At 40.7% G+C, this 19,099-nt stretch overlaps 1 protein-coding gene and 3 pseudogenes across 9 annotated transcripts in view; all 4 read left to right on the top strand.

The window, feature by feature from the left end:
• Positions 1–19,099, top strand: part of LOC134213183 (tubulin monoglutamylase TTLL4) — a 115,508-nt gene that overhangs the window by 58,033 nt on the left and 38,376 nt on the right. The gene's annotated exons all lie outside the window — the stretch shown is intronic.
• Positions 5,745–6,984, top strand: LOC134217341 (lactosylceramide 4-alpha-galactosyltransferase-like; annotated as a pseudogene).
• LOC134216546 (lactosylceramide 4-alpha-galactosyltransferase-like) lies at positions 12,836–14,390 on the top strand (annotated as a pseudogene).
• LOC134217340 (lactosylceramide 4-alpha-galactosyltransferase-like) lies at positions 14,414–16,298 on the top strand (annotated as a pseudogene).

Raw genomic sequence — 19,099 nt, 5'->3', positions numbered from 1 at the left:
GACAATTTAAAAAGTAGGAATGGTTGTAAAACGAATATATTTGATGAATAAACATGATTTCATAAATTGTTTCAGTTCTGCTCCTTGAATGGCTTAATATACTTTGGATTTGGATATAAAGTAGAATAACCTTAAATAAAACATGGATTGGTAATGCATTAATTCATCCAAAATCCAGTTTAAATTATATCACATTCACACGATTCGATTTTGTTAAAAGCTGTATCATTGATTGTCGAATAGAACGCAATAGTTCAGTTTCCATTTTTGAAAAAAAATCAAATTGCTGAGTTGTCATACATGAAGATACTGGTGGAAATACATTTTAGTTCGATAATATTTCTTGAAAATTGGTCTAATCGTCCTTTTTTTATTTATTTGTGAGAATTCCCAAAAGTATCTAAATTTTTCTATCAAATCAAATCGTTCGATCATAGTACAGAATCAAAATACTTTTTAAACTTAAAAATAAATTGAGGAATAGTCTGATTCCCCGAAGAACGGCGCACCCAACTAATGAATGTAGCTTCGCTCATTATCCTTAATGAGAGCTTCAATTATTCTTCGAAAATCCTTTTCATATTTTTTTTTATATTTTTTTTCGTAGAAGCTTTGTTCAGAAAAAATGTCTGATTGTCGCCACACAAATGCTTGATTTCAAATTAAATTTTAAAACTCTCCTAATCTAACCCTGTATTAGCGTGCAAATGAGGAAACAGTGGAAACGTCAAGATATATTATCTTGCTGCAGTCTGAACATTCCCTGGCAATAATTGGATACCCTCTCACTTAACAAAGTCATAAATAGCCCAATCTGAATAGGCTATTAGGGTGCCAATGGAATGTATGGGAAAAAATAACATCGAATTTCAAAAAACGACATTTCTTACAAGTTTCATTACCCCAAAATATGACCTTATGCAAAATTTGAGCTCAATCGGACATGATTTAGGGGTGCCTAAAATTCATCAAAATTTTGAAATTTTTACCCATGAAAATGAAAGGGAAAAGTCGAAAATCTAATTTTTGTTTTTGATGCCAAATGACTTAAAAATGCATGAAACGTCGAGATTTAATGCTACTTTAAAAAAATGAAAAAAAAATTGAATTTTTTCTCTTAGAACTTTTTTGGGACTTTGGAATTTTTTTCAGATGATGAAAATTTTTTCATTGAATTTTCACACCGGACAATACGCAAACGTATTCGTAGCCAAAAATATCCCCCTATTCAACATTTGATCTAAATCGGACATGATTTAAAGGTGCTCGACAACAATCAAAACTTTATTTTTTTCTCAGAAGGTGGATTTTTTTTTTGTTTTTTGATGCCAAAGGACTCAAAATGTATGAAACTTTGAGAATAATTTTTTTGAAAAAAATTGACTGTTTTGGGGCTTTGAAAAAAATTCTTATGGCGAAAACAATTTTTCATCGAATTAAAAAACCGGACGTTTAGCAAACGTTTACTATGCCCTAAAATATGCCCCTATGCTAAATTTGAGCTCTAGAATGGCTCAAATTAGTATGAAATTACTTTTTTCAATTTTTGATGGTTGCCTTATTCGGTCTCTATTTTCGATGTCCTGAGGCTCTGGACAAAATTTCATCCAAATCGGTCATCGTTTAGGTAGTGCTAAACTCGTTGAAAGTGAGTATGTAGAAATGTAGAAATATTCAAAAACAGTGATTAAATTGTAGTTAAACGGCACACTTAGATAAAGAATCCATGGTACTCATTCAGATCGTGAAGAATTTAATACAGAATGTAACGGAGCATTTCACTGAAGTGGGATTTGAGCAAATTTCGTTTCTTTTACCTTTGAAAAGAAATAAATTCACCCATACAACACTCAAAGTAGCAAAAACTTGCTAATATTCTTTGCCTAATAAACTCCTAACTATCGCGGTTTCCTCAAAACATTCTGTATTTAGTTCTATAAGAATCTGAATGAGTATCATAGTTTCATCGTAAACTGTGCCGTCGAACTGCAAATCACTGTTTTGGACACGTTTTCAATACATTTTGCATATAAACTTCCAACGAGTTTAGTGCACCGGCCAAACGTTGACTGATTTGGCTGAAATTCCTTGTCCAGATCATCATCAGGGCATCAAATAGAACTGAATAAGATTTATGGCCCATCAAAATATTTGAAAAGTGTTTTTTGTGCCACTTTTATTGATCTCCATCGGACATAATTAAGGGGTGCTCAAAATCTTGCTATATCAACATTTTGATTTTTTTGTAACTTTGGAAATGTTTGCGTAACGTAAATTCGATGAAAAATTGTTTTCGTCATAAGATTTTTTTCAAAAGTATATTTTATATATTTATTATTTTTGGCTACGAAAACGTTTGCGTATCGTCCGGTGTTAAAATCAGTGGTTCGAATTCTCAGTCTCAGTGACTGAAATTTGTTGGATATTGATACCATTTCCTCTTCACACTCACTTCCTAGCAGTGAAAAAATTGAAAATGAATAGCAGCAACAATCAAAGATAAAGTAAACAAAAAGACCTCCTCTTCTGCGATTGCACACGCAGCGCCCGCAGTGACAGTCCATTCTAGTTCTCACTCTGCTGCTGCGTGAATGCGACGGCCCTTATATAAATGCATGGGTATGAATACTTATCACTTGAAAGATAATGACAGGAAATTTGTGCCGAATGATCATCAGCTTGCCTGCTCGCTGTTGGCAAAAACCGAGTTTGTTGTTATCTCCCTGCTTTGCCTTGCTTGACTGAAAGGCACCGTCATGTAGGCAAAGAAGGAGCAGCGAAAGTGAAAATACTAAAACAAAAAAGAAATCACAATCAGCAGGCATTATTGATAAATTGCACCACTGGTTAAAACACGATAAAAAAAATTATTAATAAAATTATTATTATTGAAAAAAGAATTATTGGAGATATTGCTATTCGTAACACATGTTGATTAAATTTTGTGGGTTGAAGTATTGAAGTACTAGCTCGTTCTCCCCTTACATCGCTGCTTATCCTATAGCTCAGTGGTGCTCAGCATGTTGGGCGTTTTTTATTTTAATTGTATAAAAATGAGTTTTCACCTTACAAATTAGTACTTGGACGAAAGCTTTTAACCCGTTTCGGTCTGACCTAGAAATCAAAATTGAAATAGCCCGTGTAGGCTCATTTTTCGTCCGATTGCCATGAAATTTTCAGGGAAGAAGCGTCATGTCTATTTTTTGGTACATAACTTGATTTGACCATGGTGCCAATCCGGCCGGATTTACGGGGGGGTCCTGGGTCAGATGCAGTCAAAACGGGTCATTTTTTTAAACCATTGATAAATGAACGAAAGTGACCAGAATGCTGATGCAAACATGGTCAATCATCATTGACCAGCATCAGAAGTTAGCTTTGATACATTTGAATCACCAGGACATGGTCCCGGATGGTCCGGGAACCTGGTTCCCTGGGGTATCCTTGGGCCGGTGGACATTTTTCAAGTGGACACAACCCAGTCTTGCGACATGTCAAACTTCATGGTTTTGGAAAAGAATCATAATAGATGAGTTTTTGGGAGGTTTTGGACACATTGGCCACATCCGGAAGTGTTCCTGGATCCTGGTTCCTCAAGGAAGTGGGACAAATTTTGATTAGCACCGAAACCCATCTTGTGACCCATCAAACACCATGATTTTGAAAACAAGCTCAATAGATGAGTTTTGAGAGATTTTGGACACATTGGCCACGTTCGAAGTGTTCCTGGAACCTGGTTCCCCAAGAAAGTGGACAAATCTGATTAGCACCGAAACCCATCTTGCGACATATCAAACTCCATGATTTTAAAATACAAGCTCAATTGATGAGTTTTTGAGAGGTTTTGGACACAGTGGCCACGTTCGGAAGTGTTCATGGGAGCCTGGTTCCCTCAGGGAAGTGGACAAATTTTTATTAGCACCGAAACCCATCTTGCGACATATCAAACTCCATGATTTTGAAAGACACGCACAACACATGATTTTTTGAGAGGTTTTGGACACATTAACCTCGTCCGTAAGTGTTCCCGAGAGCCTGGTTCCCTCAAGGAAGTGGACAAATTTCGATTAGCAACGAAACCCATCTTGCGACACAAACTCAATAATTTCCCCAGGGCACAAGTTTTACCTTGCCAAACGGAAGGGTAATGCTCCAGGAAAATACAAATATGTCTATGCAGGCAAGATTGCTCACAAATCGATGGTATGTCAAAGCATCTGCAGTTGTGGAAAGAAAAATCACTAGAGCGACCAAAAATGGGCAAATATACAAAGAGGAGTGTCTTCAGAAGCGATTTTTGCCATCTATTCAGTCACACGAATGTCCGGTGTGGTTTTGGCCTGACTTAACAAGCTGCCATTACAGAAGACGGGATGTAATGAAATGGTATGATCCTAATGATAATGACGTTATTGAAAAAACTATCATCCCACCAAAATGCCAAAATTTTCGTCCCAACGAAAAATATTAGGCAATGATCACCGAAAACGATACCAGCAGAGAAATTAGGAGAACCATCCATCGTCAGGTGGGAGACAATTTGTGGGCTCAAAGATGGCAGACTTCAGTGGGCTAGTCACTTAGTGCAAACGTCAGAAAAAAAAGCGGAAACAGTATTCAACATAGATGCCGTTTCTATGTTGAATCTGTTTTCATTATTTTTTCTGACATTTGCACTAAGTGACTAGCCCACTGAAGTTTGCCATCTTTGAGCCCACATACAACTCAGTATTTCACTTATTTATATACTAAATACCAGTATCTTAATTCGTGGAAAGGTGTAACAAAGTAGTAGTATGTAGTATCAAAATAGTTGCAAACTAAGGGCCGCAATGTCAGGTCTGTTTAGAGTCCCACCCTGGTGTTGGCTGGAGTGCTTTGAGTACAACATGCAGTTATTTTATGAAAGCTGCACAGGGGCCAGGGGTGGGGTCGTCAAGTCCTTAGATACAGTCCTTGCTGTCGAATCCAATCAAGTGTTAGATAATCAAGACGACATCACTGTTGAGGTCGAAATAAGTATCTGTAAACCAAAAAAAAATGAAAGTAAATAGAACTGTACTGATTCATTTTGTAGCAAGTGAAGCATTCTAATGAAGAAGATCCTGAATAATTTCCTATTCACATTTTATCACAATGTAGCAACCTTTGTACGCCAATATACTTAACTCCAGCAGAATAGATTGTTTCATAATGCATTTCTGCACTGTCCCACCCCAAAATTCCGTTTTACTAATAATAAAATATCGATTGTCTACTTCTTGAAAGTGAACCAGTTCTGTCGTACCACTTTCTTGATTAGATTGCGTGTCATGATATATCAATTCTTGTCATAGTTCAACAACGCACTTATATATTTGATGGCTCTGATTCTGGTGTACCGCCTGACTATTTTTACCAAAGTGTGATTTCGGCCCACTTTCCATAACCTATCTACCTATTTATGTTACTGACAGATAAACAGATTAACGGTCGTACACTAATTATGTAAGCACTTATGGGGGAGGAGGCCTGCAATTTTCTTACGCTCCATATAAATAAAAAATGATTTGTATGGGAAAAATCTTACATGGGGGGAGGGAGTGTTGACAAAACCCAGAAAAAAAGGCTTACGTAATTAGTGTACGGCCCCTTAGCGGACTTCATGCTTATCTTTTCGGTACTGAATTTTCAATTATTTCGTCAGTAGTCAGTTGGTTCCGAATCGTTAAACATCATCTAAAATGCAAACTGTTCCGGTTTATTGATACAATCATCCACGATGAAACAAAAAAACACAAAAAACATGCAAATCCTATTAGTCGCCCTGACATTACTGGTGATCTACGTAGTGTATGTATTGATGCATGATAACAAACCGAACGATCTGTTGATGCAAAAAATACAAGAGAAGGTTCATGTCGCCAATGGAACATCCTCACAATCCGTCTTCAGTTCAACAGATAAAGACATCTACCATCTTTTGGACGTTCAAGCGAACGAAGAAGATTTTAGACAGGGAAATAATATTTTCTTCATACTGACGACGCTCAGCAATGACGGAACGATCAATCTAACACCACGTCAAGCCTGTGCCATAGAGTCGGCAGCTCGTGCAAATCCAGATTGGAAAGTGTTTCCGCTATTCGTCTTTTCCAAATGGTTCAACACAACCAGCAACCCTTTCATATCTTCGTTTCTGCGATTCTGCAACATCCGGATGCGACACTTGAATCTCGATACGTTTGCCATTGGTAGCCCCATAGAGAAACTTTTTGCAGATGGAGCTCTCAACAAGTCTAGTTTCATTGTTGAGCACACGGCAGACGTCCTGAGGTTACTCACCTTATACAAATACGGAGGAACTTATTTGGATACTGATGTGGTGGTGCGCAGGACGCTGAACACATTGTTGCCAAATTATCTCGGCTCAGAAGGAAGCGGCTATGTGGCAAAATGGTGGATCAATCTTGGAGGCCACCGGTTACGGACATCAGTTTGCCGAATCATGTCTCAAGTGTGAATGTCTTACGAACGCATGACGTCTTCGGTGTGTTTTCACATGTGAATTTGTTTTCCAGTGATCTGGCCCAGAACTTCGATGGAACCCAGTGGGCTGCCAACGGGCCATTTATGGTTACTCGAAATCTGCAAAAGTTTTGCAATACTACTGATGTTGCCAAAATGGGCCGACCACAATGTGGAGGTCAGCTGACTGTGTACCCACCGGACGTGTTCTACCGTATAAGATACCCACGACATGATTGGTTCTTTTACCCGGAACGCTCGGCCGCCGTGATGAATGCCATACAATATGACGTCTTGGTGCACATGTGGAACAAGGCCACACATGAAATACCGCTAAAAGTTAATAGTAGCGCTGCATACATACAATTGGCGCAGCAATTTTGCCCGAATGTATTGATGAATGTCGAAGGCAATTTCTGACCCGAATTTAATACTCGTATCAGAAAAAACGCAATAATTGTGTAATGTGTCCACTAGAGTGATTCAAATTTGACTTTTTCGCTCCCCTGTGCTTAAACGATTGTTTTTGCTATTTCAATAGTCCTCCCAAATTTTTAGCTGATTTGGATGTAATTTGATTGTGTACGTGCCATTTGAAGGTTATATGAAAATTACTATGAGAATTGCCATTTATGTAAAGGATCGTTTCGTGAAGCAGCCCAGAATATATTTGAATATATTTAACACATCGCTAGCATAGAATAGATCCTAAGCTGAAAGTCAGTTGTTGTTGCAAAGCAACGACTTTTTTGAGCAAAATTATAAAGAAAACAGAAATTCTCATTATTATTATTGATGTTACTCTTTTACGTGTTAAATTGAATTTCTCACAATTCAGTATTTCCCTAATAACTTTTGTTGCCAGCATCAAATCGTTTAGCAACAACGACAATATTTTTCCTTTTTCCTTGTTAAATTTCCTATGTTGCTAACGTATTCATACATTTTTAGAGCTTAATGGGCAATGATGGGGAACGGTTTTTCACAAAAGTTACTGTTTTCATAGTAATTGTCATATAAGCTTCAAAGTGCTTGTGCTCAGTCAAACTACATCCAAATTAGCTAAAAATTTAGGACGATTATTAAAATAGCAAATGCCATCGTTTAAGCATAGGGAAGCAAAAAAGTCAAAATTTGAATCGCTCTAGTGTCCACTGTCAAAAGTACAGATCATCACATCACGTGGATTTATTAAAGCGATTCGATCGGTACAGTCATAGATCGATATAAAGCCACTCGATTTTCTACCGTCACTTTGTGTTGAGTTATCTTATAAAGAAGAAAAAACTGTGCATAGTTCTTGAAAATCAAAATTAAAACATACTTTGTCATCCAACAGGTATATTCAATTTTCCTTATGTGTTTTTCCTCAAAATAAAGCCGATACAAATATTATAAATCAATCTGTCTGTTATCTTTTCAGTGATTTAAAACATTTTTTCATGAATTAACGAATAGCGCAATCAACAGAACAACATGAAAGCTGTTGCTGTACTCAAATTAATTCATGAAAAAATGTTACTTAGGCCCTTTTGAAAAGTTATGCGAGAAGTCTTCTCCACTCGGATTTTTTGCTCAAAAATAATAATTTGAGAGGGCAACAATAAAATTTCCGGAAAAATTTGAAGATTTTCGAAACATTCTTTGAAAAATACGAGGAGATTTTTGATTTTATAGCATTTAAATATTATTTAGCAGACTTCAGTGGACTAGCCACTTAGTGCAAATGTCAGAAAAATAGCGAAAACAGTTCTCAACATAGATGCCGTTTCTATGTTGAATCTATTTTCATTGTTTTTTCTAACATTTGCACTAAGTGACTAGCCCACTGAAGTCTGCCATCTTTCATACGGCTCACTATTTCACTTCTTTGTACACTTAAAACCAGTCTCTCAATTCGTGGAAAGCCACGCTGAAGTTTCGGAAACGTTCAGGGAAACTGGAGAAACATCTTCTCTTCTTCTTCTCCGTTGGCATTACATCCCCCACTGGGACATTGCCGCCTCGCAGCTTTCCAATCCGAAAATTGTCTAGACCGGCACCGGGAATCGAACCCAGCCACCCTCAGCATGGTCTGGGTCCTGGTCTGGTCCTTAGATACAGTCCTTTCTGTCGAATCCAATCAAGTATTAGATACTCAAGACGACATCACTGTTGAGGTCGAAATAAGTATCTGTAAAACAAAAAATGGAACTAAATAGAACTGTACTTAATTCATTTTGTAGCAAGTGAAGCATTCCAATGAAGAATATCCTGAATAATTTCCTATTCACATTTTATTACCATGTAGCAGCCTTTGTACGCCAATATACTTAACTGCAGCAAAATAGATTATTTCATAATGCACCCCAAAATTCCATTTTACTAATAATCAAATATCCATTGTCTACTTCTTGAAAGTGAAACAGTTCTGTCGTTCACACTTTCTTGATTAGATTGCGTGTCATGATATATCAATTCTTGTCATAATTCAACAACGCCCTTATATATTTTATGGCTCTGATTCTGGTGTATCGCCTGAAATACTAGTTTTACCAAACTGTGAGCCGGAAGGGGGCCCCAGGGCCGACGGTATGTGGGGGCCCCAAAATGTACAAAAAGGTTGGTTTTAGTACATAGGATTTGTAGGGGCCCCACTGCTTCCCTCAGCATGGTCTGGGTGGCCACCGAACCGGGAAAAACGGGAAAAGCGGGAAAAAGACGGGAAATTGAAGTCACCGGGAAAAAAAGCGGGAAAAACCGGGAATTCAGAACATGGGAACCGGGAAAAAATAAATTTTGGACAACTTACATTCAAAATTCTTCAAAGTGTTCAATAAGGTTCGTATAAAGGGAAAGATTTACCCTTTAATTTTCATTATTTAATTATAACTGAGTTATTTGATTTTAGTACATAATGTGTGAGGTATAAAAAATAAATAGTTTTTTTTCAGATTCATTTGCTTCTACATCATTTTGATTCCAATTTCGAGTAATCGGCTTTTTGACTGACTTGCGATATTTTGTACTTATGAGTACATTTGTTGTAGATATCTGTTGAACAAAAACTTGGGCAAAAATATGAGTAATTTGCCCCGGCTATATAATAAATATTATAAGATATAAAAGCATAGAATCGAATATTGAAATATTCATTTTTTCAAATGAATGTTTTTATCTTTACGTTATTCTTCTAATGTCCAAGTTTGCCTTTGTATGTACATCTGTTTTGCATGTAAGTTCCAACTTGTAACTTACGTTTGTTACGCCCGCTCAATCACAAAGACTCCCAGCCCACTCAGGGTCGGCTCTTTCCACCGAGGTTCAACAAAAGAGGAAAAACCAATAATACGATTAAACGACGGTTTTATTTTTGAAAATCCCAAACGTCCCTATCGCCCTATCTATGCCCCACCATTAACAACATTACTCACGTTTGTGTGTGGTGTCAGTGTTGGGCCCTGATGACGCTGCTCTGGTACCTTGGTTCCGACGTTCCGGCCACCTGGGTATGGATTGCCTTTGTCGGATCGTAGTCGGCCGCCTGGCCTGGAAATCACTTTCAGAGCTTTTCTGTCGGATATGGGTGGACTTCGTCGTACAGTCGGCCACCTGGCCTGAATTCACTTCTGTGATCACCACCGTGGTACTTTCGATAAGGATCCCGTCCGGAGCCTGGCGATTTCTCTTGCTTCCGCCTGAAGCTATGGCTTTCCCGCACAGAGGGGGGTTCTTTCGTTGATGGTGCTGCCTGCACTGATACTGTCGAACTGTATTCACCGTGGCGCTGAGCAGCTCCAAACCAGATAACCGTAATAACTCGGTTAACGATACTCAAAGTATCTGTTGACTATTGCTGCCACTGTAGCTTTTGAGGAATCTAGACACTTCCTAGCACTTTATAAAACTTGATTTTCTTCGGGAGTTTGCTTTTGCCTCTAACGTGGATCATCAGCAAGTGACCGAGTCGAGCTTTCCAACCCAAGACGGAACCGGTGAAAAGCCCTTTTATTCGTCGGAGCTCCTGGAATGTTCTGTTGCTCAAATCCATCGGTTACCAATCTCGGCAGCGTAGAGGGGTGTATTGTGGATGTGTCATGTTGTACCACTGAGCTAACAAATTCTGTTTTGTGTTATGTACTTTAATTCAATTTCACCGTTGTACCGTCTTTCTATCTAGCTTAAGAGTATATTGCATGTTTTAGCTATATTGCATGGCTAAGTTTAATTATTATTTATTTATTTATTATTTTAGACACTTATGCATAGTTTATAGGCAGTCCCTACTAGCTAGCTAAGGTATTTTATTGGCTTTTCCTCATATACATTAATTGGGGTTGGGATTCCTTAATAGAAGAGTGGACATCGCAAAGCGACTGGTCACAAACTGTACAGAATTCGAATAAAAATGAATATGGTAAATAATATATATTTTAATACATGTTCAAGAGTTGTTTGGAATTATATTTAAAAATTCTACAAATCATTGAAAATGGTAATTTTTTAATATTTCATGAATATGTCTATAATATTTTAAAGAGTGAAATATTTTTAGTTTAGTATTTTTTCGAAAATAGCATTAGCATTAGCATTGAGCAATTCGCAAAATTGAAGGATACAAGCCAAGACTACTGTATTAGAGTAGCATCACTTTCATCCGTTACCACTGATATTGATTTGGGACTAATCACCATCTCTTAGATGGAAGCAATGCACTCTCCAATGGACGAGATCTATCCTAGCCACGTCCTTGTGAATGCTGAGGAGGGGGAAGGATGGCTAGTTGGACACCTACTTAAGAAATATGCAGAGAACTCTACGACCTCTTATAGGTGCCACGGGAGGTTTTGGAATTGTTAGTGTGGAAGGATTTAACAGTAGGAATCGTTTTGGTAGAACGTAAGACACAGAAATAACTATGATAGAAATGCAAAGTAGGAAAGGGACGAGTCTGGAATTGAACCTACGACCACCAGCTTATATGGCGAAGCGGGAACGTTTAAAGTTTCCAATAAAAAAAATCCAAGATTTACTTTCTAGACATTACTTCTAGAAATTAAAAAAGGAAAAATAGAATGAATTGCGAATCGAATGTTTTAATTGCCTAAAATGTGCTTAAATCTTTTTTAGAAAACCGAATAATTATTTTGGTCGGAAACGAAAATTGTCTTCGGGTTAAATCTTTGTTCAAATTATTAATTAATAATTTAAGTATAAAGGTAAAAAAAACTCTTACCCTGGTTTTTTTCAAGTTTAATTAAAACCGGGAAAATTTGACAAAATTACCGGAAAAGGGAAAAAACCGGGAATTTGAAAATCGACTTTCAGTGGCCACCCTGGGTCTTGCTTTGTAGCCACGCATCTTCCGCACGGCTAAGGAGGGCCCAAGAAACAGACAAACATCGCCCAAGATCAATGATTATGGAGCTCTACAGTACGCCACACATAGGTGAAACAACGCTACAGCATCAAGATAGTTTCAAAATGAGGGCCGTAATGTCAGGTCTGTTTAGAGTCTTTGAGTAGCACATGCAGCCATTTTATGAAAGCTTAACAGGGGCCAGGGTTGGGGTCGTCAAGTCCTTAGATACAGTCCTTTCTGTCGAATCCAATCAAGTATTAGATACTCAAGACGACATCACTGTTGAGGTCGAAATAAGTATCTGTAAAACAAAAAAAATGGAACTAAATAGAACTGTACTAATTCATTTTGTAGCAAGTGAAGCATTCCAATGAAGAATATCCTGAATAATTTCCTATTCACATTTTATTACCATGTAGCAGCCTTTGTACGCCAATATACTTAACTGCAGCAAAATAGATTATTTCATAATGCACCCCAAAATTCCATTTTACTAATAATCAAATATCCATTGTCTACTTCTTGAAAGTGAAACAGTTCTGTCGTTCACACTTTCTTGATTAGATTGCGTGTCATGATATATCAATTCTTGGCATAATTCAACAACGCCCTTAAATATTTTATGGCTCTGATTCTGGTGTATCGCCTGAAATACTAGTTTTACCAAACTGTGAGCCGGAAGGGGGCCCCAGGGCCGACGGTATGTAGGGGACCCAAAATGTACAAAAAGGTTGGTTTTAGTACATAGGATTTGTAGGGGCCCCACTGCTTCCCTTAAGTCCGGTCCTGTATCTACCTACCTATAACCTATTTACCTATTTATGTTACCGACAGATAAACAGATTAGCGGATTTCATGCTTATCTTTTCGGTACTGAATTTTCAATTATTTCGTCAGTAGTCTGTTGGTTCCGAATCGTTAAACACCATCTATAATGCAAACTTTTCCGGGTTATTAATACAATCATCCACGATGAAATAAAATAATACTAATTTGCAAATCTTATTAGTCGCCCTAGCATTACTTGTGATCTACGTGGTGTATGTATTGATGCATGATAACAAACCGAACGATCTGTTGATGCAAAAATTACAAGAGAAGTTTCGTGTCGCCAATGAAACATCCTCACAATCCGCCTCCAGCACAACAGATAAAGACATCTACCATCTTTTGGACGTTCAAGCGAATTAAGAAGATCTTAAACCTATCTTCGTTGCTGCGATTCTGCAACATCCGGATGCGACACTTGAATATCGATACGTTTGCCGTAGAAAATTTTCGCAGATGGAGCTCTCAACAAGTCTAGTTTCATTGTTGAGCACACGGCAGACGTCCTGAGGTTACTCACCTTATACAAATACGGAGGAACTTATTTAGATACCGATGTGGTGGTCCGCAGGACACTGAACACATTGTTGCCAAATTATCTCGGCTCAGAAGGAAGCGGCTATGTGGCAAATGGTGTGATCAATCTGGAGGCCACCGGTTACGGACATCAGTTTGCCGAATCATGTCTCAAGTGTGAATGTTTTAAGAACCCATGACGTCTTTGGTGTTGTTTTCACATGTGAATTTATTTTCCAGTGATCTGGCCCAGAACTTCGATGGAACCCAGTGGGCTGCCAACGGGCCATTTATGGTTACTCGAAATCTGCAAAAGTTTTGCAATACTACTGATGTTGCCAAAATGGGCCGACCACAATGTGGAGGTCAGCTGACTGTGTACCCACCGGACGTGTTCTACCGTATAAGATACCCACGACATGATTGGTTCTTTTACCCGGAACGCTCGGCCGAGGTGATGAATGCCACAAAAGATGACGTCTTGGTGCACATGTGGAACAAGGCCACACATGGAATACCGCTAAAAGTTAATAGTAGCGCTGCATACATACAAATGGCGCAGCAATTTTGCCCGAATTTATTGATGAATGTCGAAGGAAATTTTTGACCCGATTTTAATACTCGCATCAGAAAAAACGCAATAATTGTGTAATGTGTCCAGTGGACAAAAGCACATGCAGCTATTTTATGAAAGCTTAACAGGGGCCAAGGGTGGGGTCGTCAAGTCCTTAGATACAGTCCTTGATGTCGAATCCAATCAAGTATTAGATACTCAAGACGACATCACTGTTGAGGTCGAAATAAGTATCTGTACTAATTCATTTTGTAGCAAGCGAAGCATTCCAATGAATAAGATCCTGAATAATTTCCTATTAATATTTTATTACCATGTAGCAGCATTTGTACGCCAATATACTTAATTCCAGCAGAATAGATTATTTCATAATGCATTTCTGCACTATCCCACCCCAAAATTCCATTTTACTAATAATCAAATATCGATTGTCTACTTCTTGGAAGTGAACCAGTTCTGTCGTACACAGTTTCTTGATTAGATTGCGTGTCATGATATATCAACTCTTGTCATAATTCAACAACGCCCTTATATATTTTATGGCTCTGATTCTGGTGTATCGCCTGAAATACTAATTTTACCAAACTGTGATTACGCCCCACCTTCCATAACCTATCTACCCAGGGCCGGATTTAGCCGTAAAAGGGCCCCGGGGCCGACGGTATGAGGGGGCCCCAAAATGTACAAAAAAGGTTGGTTTTGGTACATAGGATTTGTGGGGGCCCGGGGCCACGGCCCCCCTCCTCATAAGTCCGACCCTGTATCTACCGATTTATAACCTATTTACCTATTTATGTTACCGACAGATAAACAGATTAGCGGATTTCATGCTTATCTTTTCGGTACTGAATTTTCAATTATTTCGTCAGTAGTCTGTTGGTTCCGAATCGTTAAACATCATCTATAATGCAAACTGTTCCGGGTTATTGATACAATCATCCACGATGAAACAAAATAACACTAATTTACAAATCCTATTTGTCGCCCTGGCATTACTTGTGATCTACGTAGTGTATGTTTTGATGCATGATAACAAACCGAACGATCTGTTGATGCAAAAAATACAAGAGAAGGTTCGTGTCGCCAATGTAACACCCGCACAATCCGTCTTCAGTTCAACAGATAAAGACATCTACCATCTTTTGGACGTTCAAGCGAACGAAGAAGATTTTAGACAGGGAAATAATATTTTCTTCATACTGACGACGCTCAGCAATGACGGAACGATCAATCTAACACCACGTCAAGCCTCCAGCCATAGAGTCGGCAGCTCGAGCAAATCCAGATTGGAAAGTGTTTCCGCTATTCGTCTTTTCCAAATGGTTCAACACAACCAGCAACCCTTTCATATCTTCGTTGCTGCGATTCTGCAACATCCGGATGCGACACTTGAATCTCGATACGTTTGCCATTGGTACCCCCATAGAGAAACTTTTCGCAGATGGAGCTCTCAACAAGTCTAGTTTCATTGTTGAGCACACGGCAGACGTCCTGAGGTTACTCACCTTATACAAATACGGAGGAACTTATTTAGATACTGATGTGGTGGTCCGCAGGACGCTGAACATATTGTTGCCAAATTATCTCGGCTCAGAAGGAAGCGGCTATGTGGCAAATGGTGTGATCAATCTGGAGGCCACCGGTTACGGACATCAGTTTGCCGAATCATGTCTCAAGTGTGAATGTCTTACGAACTCATGACGTCTTCGGTGTGTTTTAACATGTGAATTTGTTTTCCAGTGATCTGGCCCAGAACTTCGATGGAACCCAGTGGGCTGCCAACGGACCATTTATGGTTACTCGAAATCTGCAAAAGTTTTGCAATACTACTGATGTTGCCAAAATGGGCCGACCACAATGTGGAGGTCAGCTGACTGTGTACCCACCGGACGTATTCTACCGTATAAGATACCCACGACATGATTGGTTCTTTTACCCGGAACATTCGGCCGAGGTGATGAATGCCACAAAAAATGACGTCTTGGTTCACATGTGGAACAAGGCCACTAATGGAATACCGCTCAAAGTTAATAGTAGCGCTGCATACATACAAATGGCGCAGCAATTTTGCCCGAATGTATTGATGAATGTCGAAGGCAATTTCTGACCCGGATGTGATACTCGTATCAGAAAAAATAAAGAAAACGCAATAATTGTGTAATGTGTCCACTGTGCACTGTCCAGAGTACAAATCATCATCATCACATCACGTTGATTTATTGAAGCGATTCAATCGGTACAGTCATAAATAGATATTAAGCCATTCGTTTTTCTATCGTCACGTTGTTTTGAGTTAAGTTATAAAGAAGAAAAAACCTAACCAAAATTAAAACATACCGTTTTGACTCAAACCCCGAACATGACTCATATACCGAATACTGGCGTCTTTGCACATTTTAACTTAATCCATAGGTTTTAAGTACTTAAGATCAAGATTACAAATGAATTCAATATCATATGGTAAGAATTACGCGAATAAAGCTAAAATGGCCATTTAAAAGCGAGTGTTCGGAATACGAGTCATGTTTGGGATTTGAGTCAAAACGGTACTATGTCATCCAACAGGTATATTCAATCTTTCTCATGTGTTTTTTCCTCAAAATAAAAAAGATATAAATATTAAAAATCACTTAAGTCTTCCCCCCTCGATTTTTTTTTGCTCAAAAATAATAATTTGAGGGGGCAACAATAAAATTTCCGAAAAATTTAGAAATTTTAAAAACATTTTTCGACAAATCCGAGGAGATTCTGGTTTAATGTTACTGGGTTACGGAGCTGCTCCCACTGATTTTTGCCTTTCTCGTACAACAAAGTCGAACATTTTATAGAAGTCTCGAAGACCCATGATGTTATATACCAATCGACTCAGCTCGTCGAGCTAAACAAATTTCTGTCTGTCCATGTGTGTGTGGGTGTGGGTTTTTTTTTTCTTTCTAAGCAATGGAGGGGGAATCTGCTCAACAGACATCCTGAGTTGTCCAGGAAGGTAAGGGACCAGCTCCGACAGCAAACGAGGGAGGCAGGCATTGCCGCCAAGCCCATAGTCCCTTCGGTACAACCAGAAAGTAATGCTTCAAAGGGGGGGCCAGTGCACGACGCACCCTCGAGGTTAGCTGCGTGTCCTTGCAGCATCGAACATCGTGACTCGCTTTTTTAGAAGAACACCATGGTATCGTGCCAGCGCATTGCTGGCTTTCCAGGTGGCCTTACCACGCCCTATGTCCTCGGAAGGTGGGAAGGGTCGACCTCGCGCCTGCTTTCCTCTGCACGACTGGTATCAAGGATGATGATGCCGCGTGCACCCCAAATTGACCTCTCTGCGATAGTGTCTGTTCGCCAGCACACAGAGGGACTTGCCAACGCGGTGCCTACGCCTGCCCCAGCCTTGACGGGGACCCCTTTCCGTCCTCGGGCTCGGAACCCGCCCAGTTGACCGACGCCGCGAAAGCGGCGATACCATGTTGTTCTTCGCGCGGCTTCGATAAAAGCATCGAGTTCGACCACAGGGAATGACCACCGGTATGACCCATGAAGCCGATTTTGAACCCTTGGACCACCTCTTGTTTGCGCCTGAAGTAGCCATCCTTGAGTCCACGCGCCTCCTTATGTGTAGCTCCGAGACAATTTGGACGATAGCCGATAAAACGGCGTTCCAGCCAACTTCATCTTTACACATCCACCGGGGTAGTGTCCAGACCACATGTGGCAAGCATGTAGTCACGCATTGCGCGAAAACGTGGGCACACGAACAACACGTGTTCCGCCGTTTCCTCTAAACCTGCGCACACCAAACACTCGAGGCCGAGCAAGCCAGCTGCGTTACCTGTACTGTGAATTTGCAGCACGCTTAAACACCGGACACTTCGAACTCCCCATGGGGTGCTTGCTGTTCACAGCTTTGCTGGAGCAAATCAAACAATTGGGAGGGTTCGTGCAGCATTGTGCCTTATGTCCCTCCAATCCGCAGCGTAAACAGAGCTTGCTTCTTTCAGGGCCTTTGCAGTCCCATTGCTTGTGCCCGGGTTCCAGGCACTTGAAGCAAACTTCGGGTTGCTCGTATATGCCCACAGGGCACACCGACCATCCCACCTTGACGCTCCCTAACTTGACTACCTTGGAGGCATCCGCTGCAGATAGCCGAACCAATGCTGCCTGTGTCCCTGCCGGACCTTTCCGTAGCCGAACTTCGGTGATCTCGTCCAGGTCTTTAACCCTTAGATTCACCTCCGTCGTGAGTGCCCTCACCTTGACCGTCTCGCCCAGGACTTCCTCCGCCAACTTCTTGTAGGCAGCGCCCTTTTGCGAGACGCCCCGCTTCAGCTCGGGGATCATCTCGCCCATCCGGATACGTCTTATTCGACGTACGTCGGCGCCGACTTCACCGAGCTTGACGTCACTCCTCATCGCCTTCAAGACGTCCGAGTACTTAGCCTCGTCCGTCTTGATGACTAGGGCATCGCCCCAGGAATGATTTCCAGGTCCTTCCTCCCCCGGTTTTGGAGGTACCTGGCCGGGGTTCAGCTTCCCAGCCCCACTACCCTTGTTCGGGGTAGTAACCCTCCGCGTTTTGGAGCGGCCCCCAGGAAGCTCATCCCCTGGAGATGGAGACTGTCTCCCCCGTTTTTGTGACCCCCGACGTGCCCGCGAATACTTGAGCCTCAGTCTGGGTAGATTTTGGCACCACCGTCTTCGCTGGCACGCCCTCGGTCGATTCGACTTTGGCCGAGTCCGCGAATCCTTGGGCCTCAGTCTGGGTAGACCTCGACTCCACGGATTTCACGGGTTTACACCGTCCCGATCGCCCTCTCCAGCTTGGCGTCCAACATCGACTTTCGAAGTTTCAGCAAGCTCCTCTTGAAGTCCTTACTGATATTATGCTTCGATGACGCAAAGTCGATGATGGCGTCCAGCTGTTCCGTCGCCACCTCGAAGGCCGAAAGCCCATCGCGTTTGCAGTTCATCGCCTTCACAAGCCATGGCCCTTCTATAACCTCTACCGGCGTAGCCTGAGAGATGTTTAAATGACCCACGATGGCGCTGCGCACCAAGCTGCCGACTATTGCTTCTGGCCTCCTAGGCGGAGACCTGAACAACCCACCTCTTGCGATGGGGTTGTCGCCTACACTACTACCACTAATTGAAGAATTGACTTGTTTTTCCATTTTGGTCCCACGAGTTGCTCGGGATAAGAAGTCCACCACGCTAGAACCGAGCATGACGCGGTAAGGGACAATTACTGTGGAGGGTGCACAGGTACCCCACAGGTTCCATTAAAGGCCTAGCTCATTATTTCACCCCCATGCATCCCCTCGGCACGGGTCGCTTAATGCCTT

This window comes from Armigeres subalbatus, chromosome 2 (genome assembly GCF_024139115.2).
Source record: "Armigeres subalbatus isolate Guangzhou_Male chromosome 2, GZ_Asu_2, whole genome shotgun sequence".
Taxonomy (NCBI): Eukaryota; Metazoa; Arthropoda; class Insecta; order Diptera; family Culicidae; genus Armigeres; species Armigeres subalbatus.
Note: the sequence above shows the minus strand (reverse complement) of the source record. Positions and strands in the feature narration are given on the sequence as shown.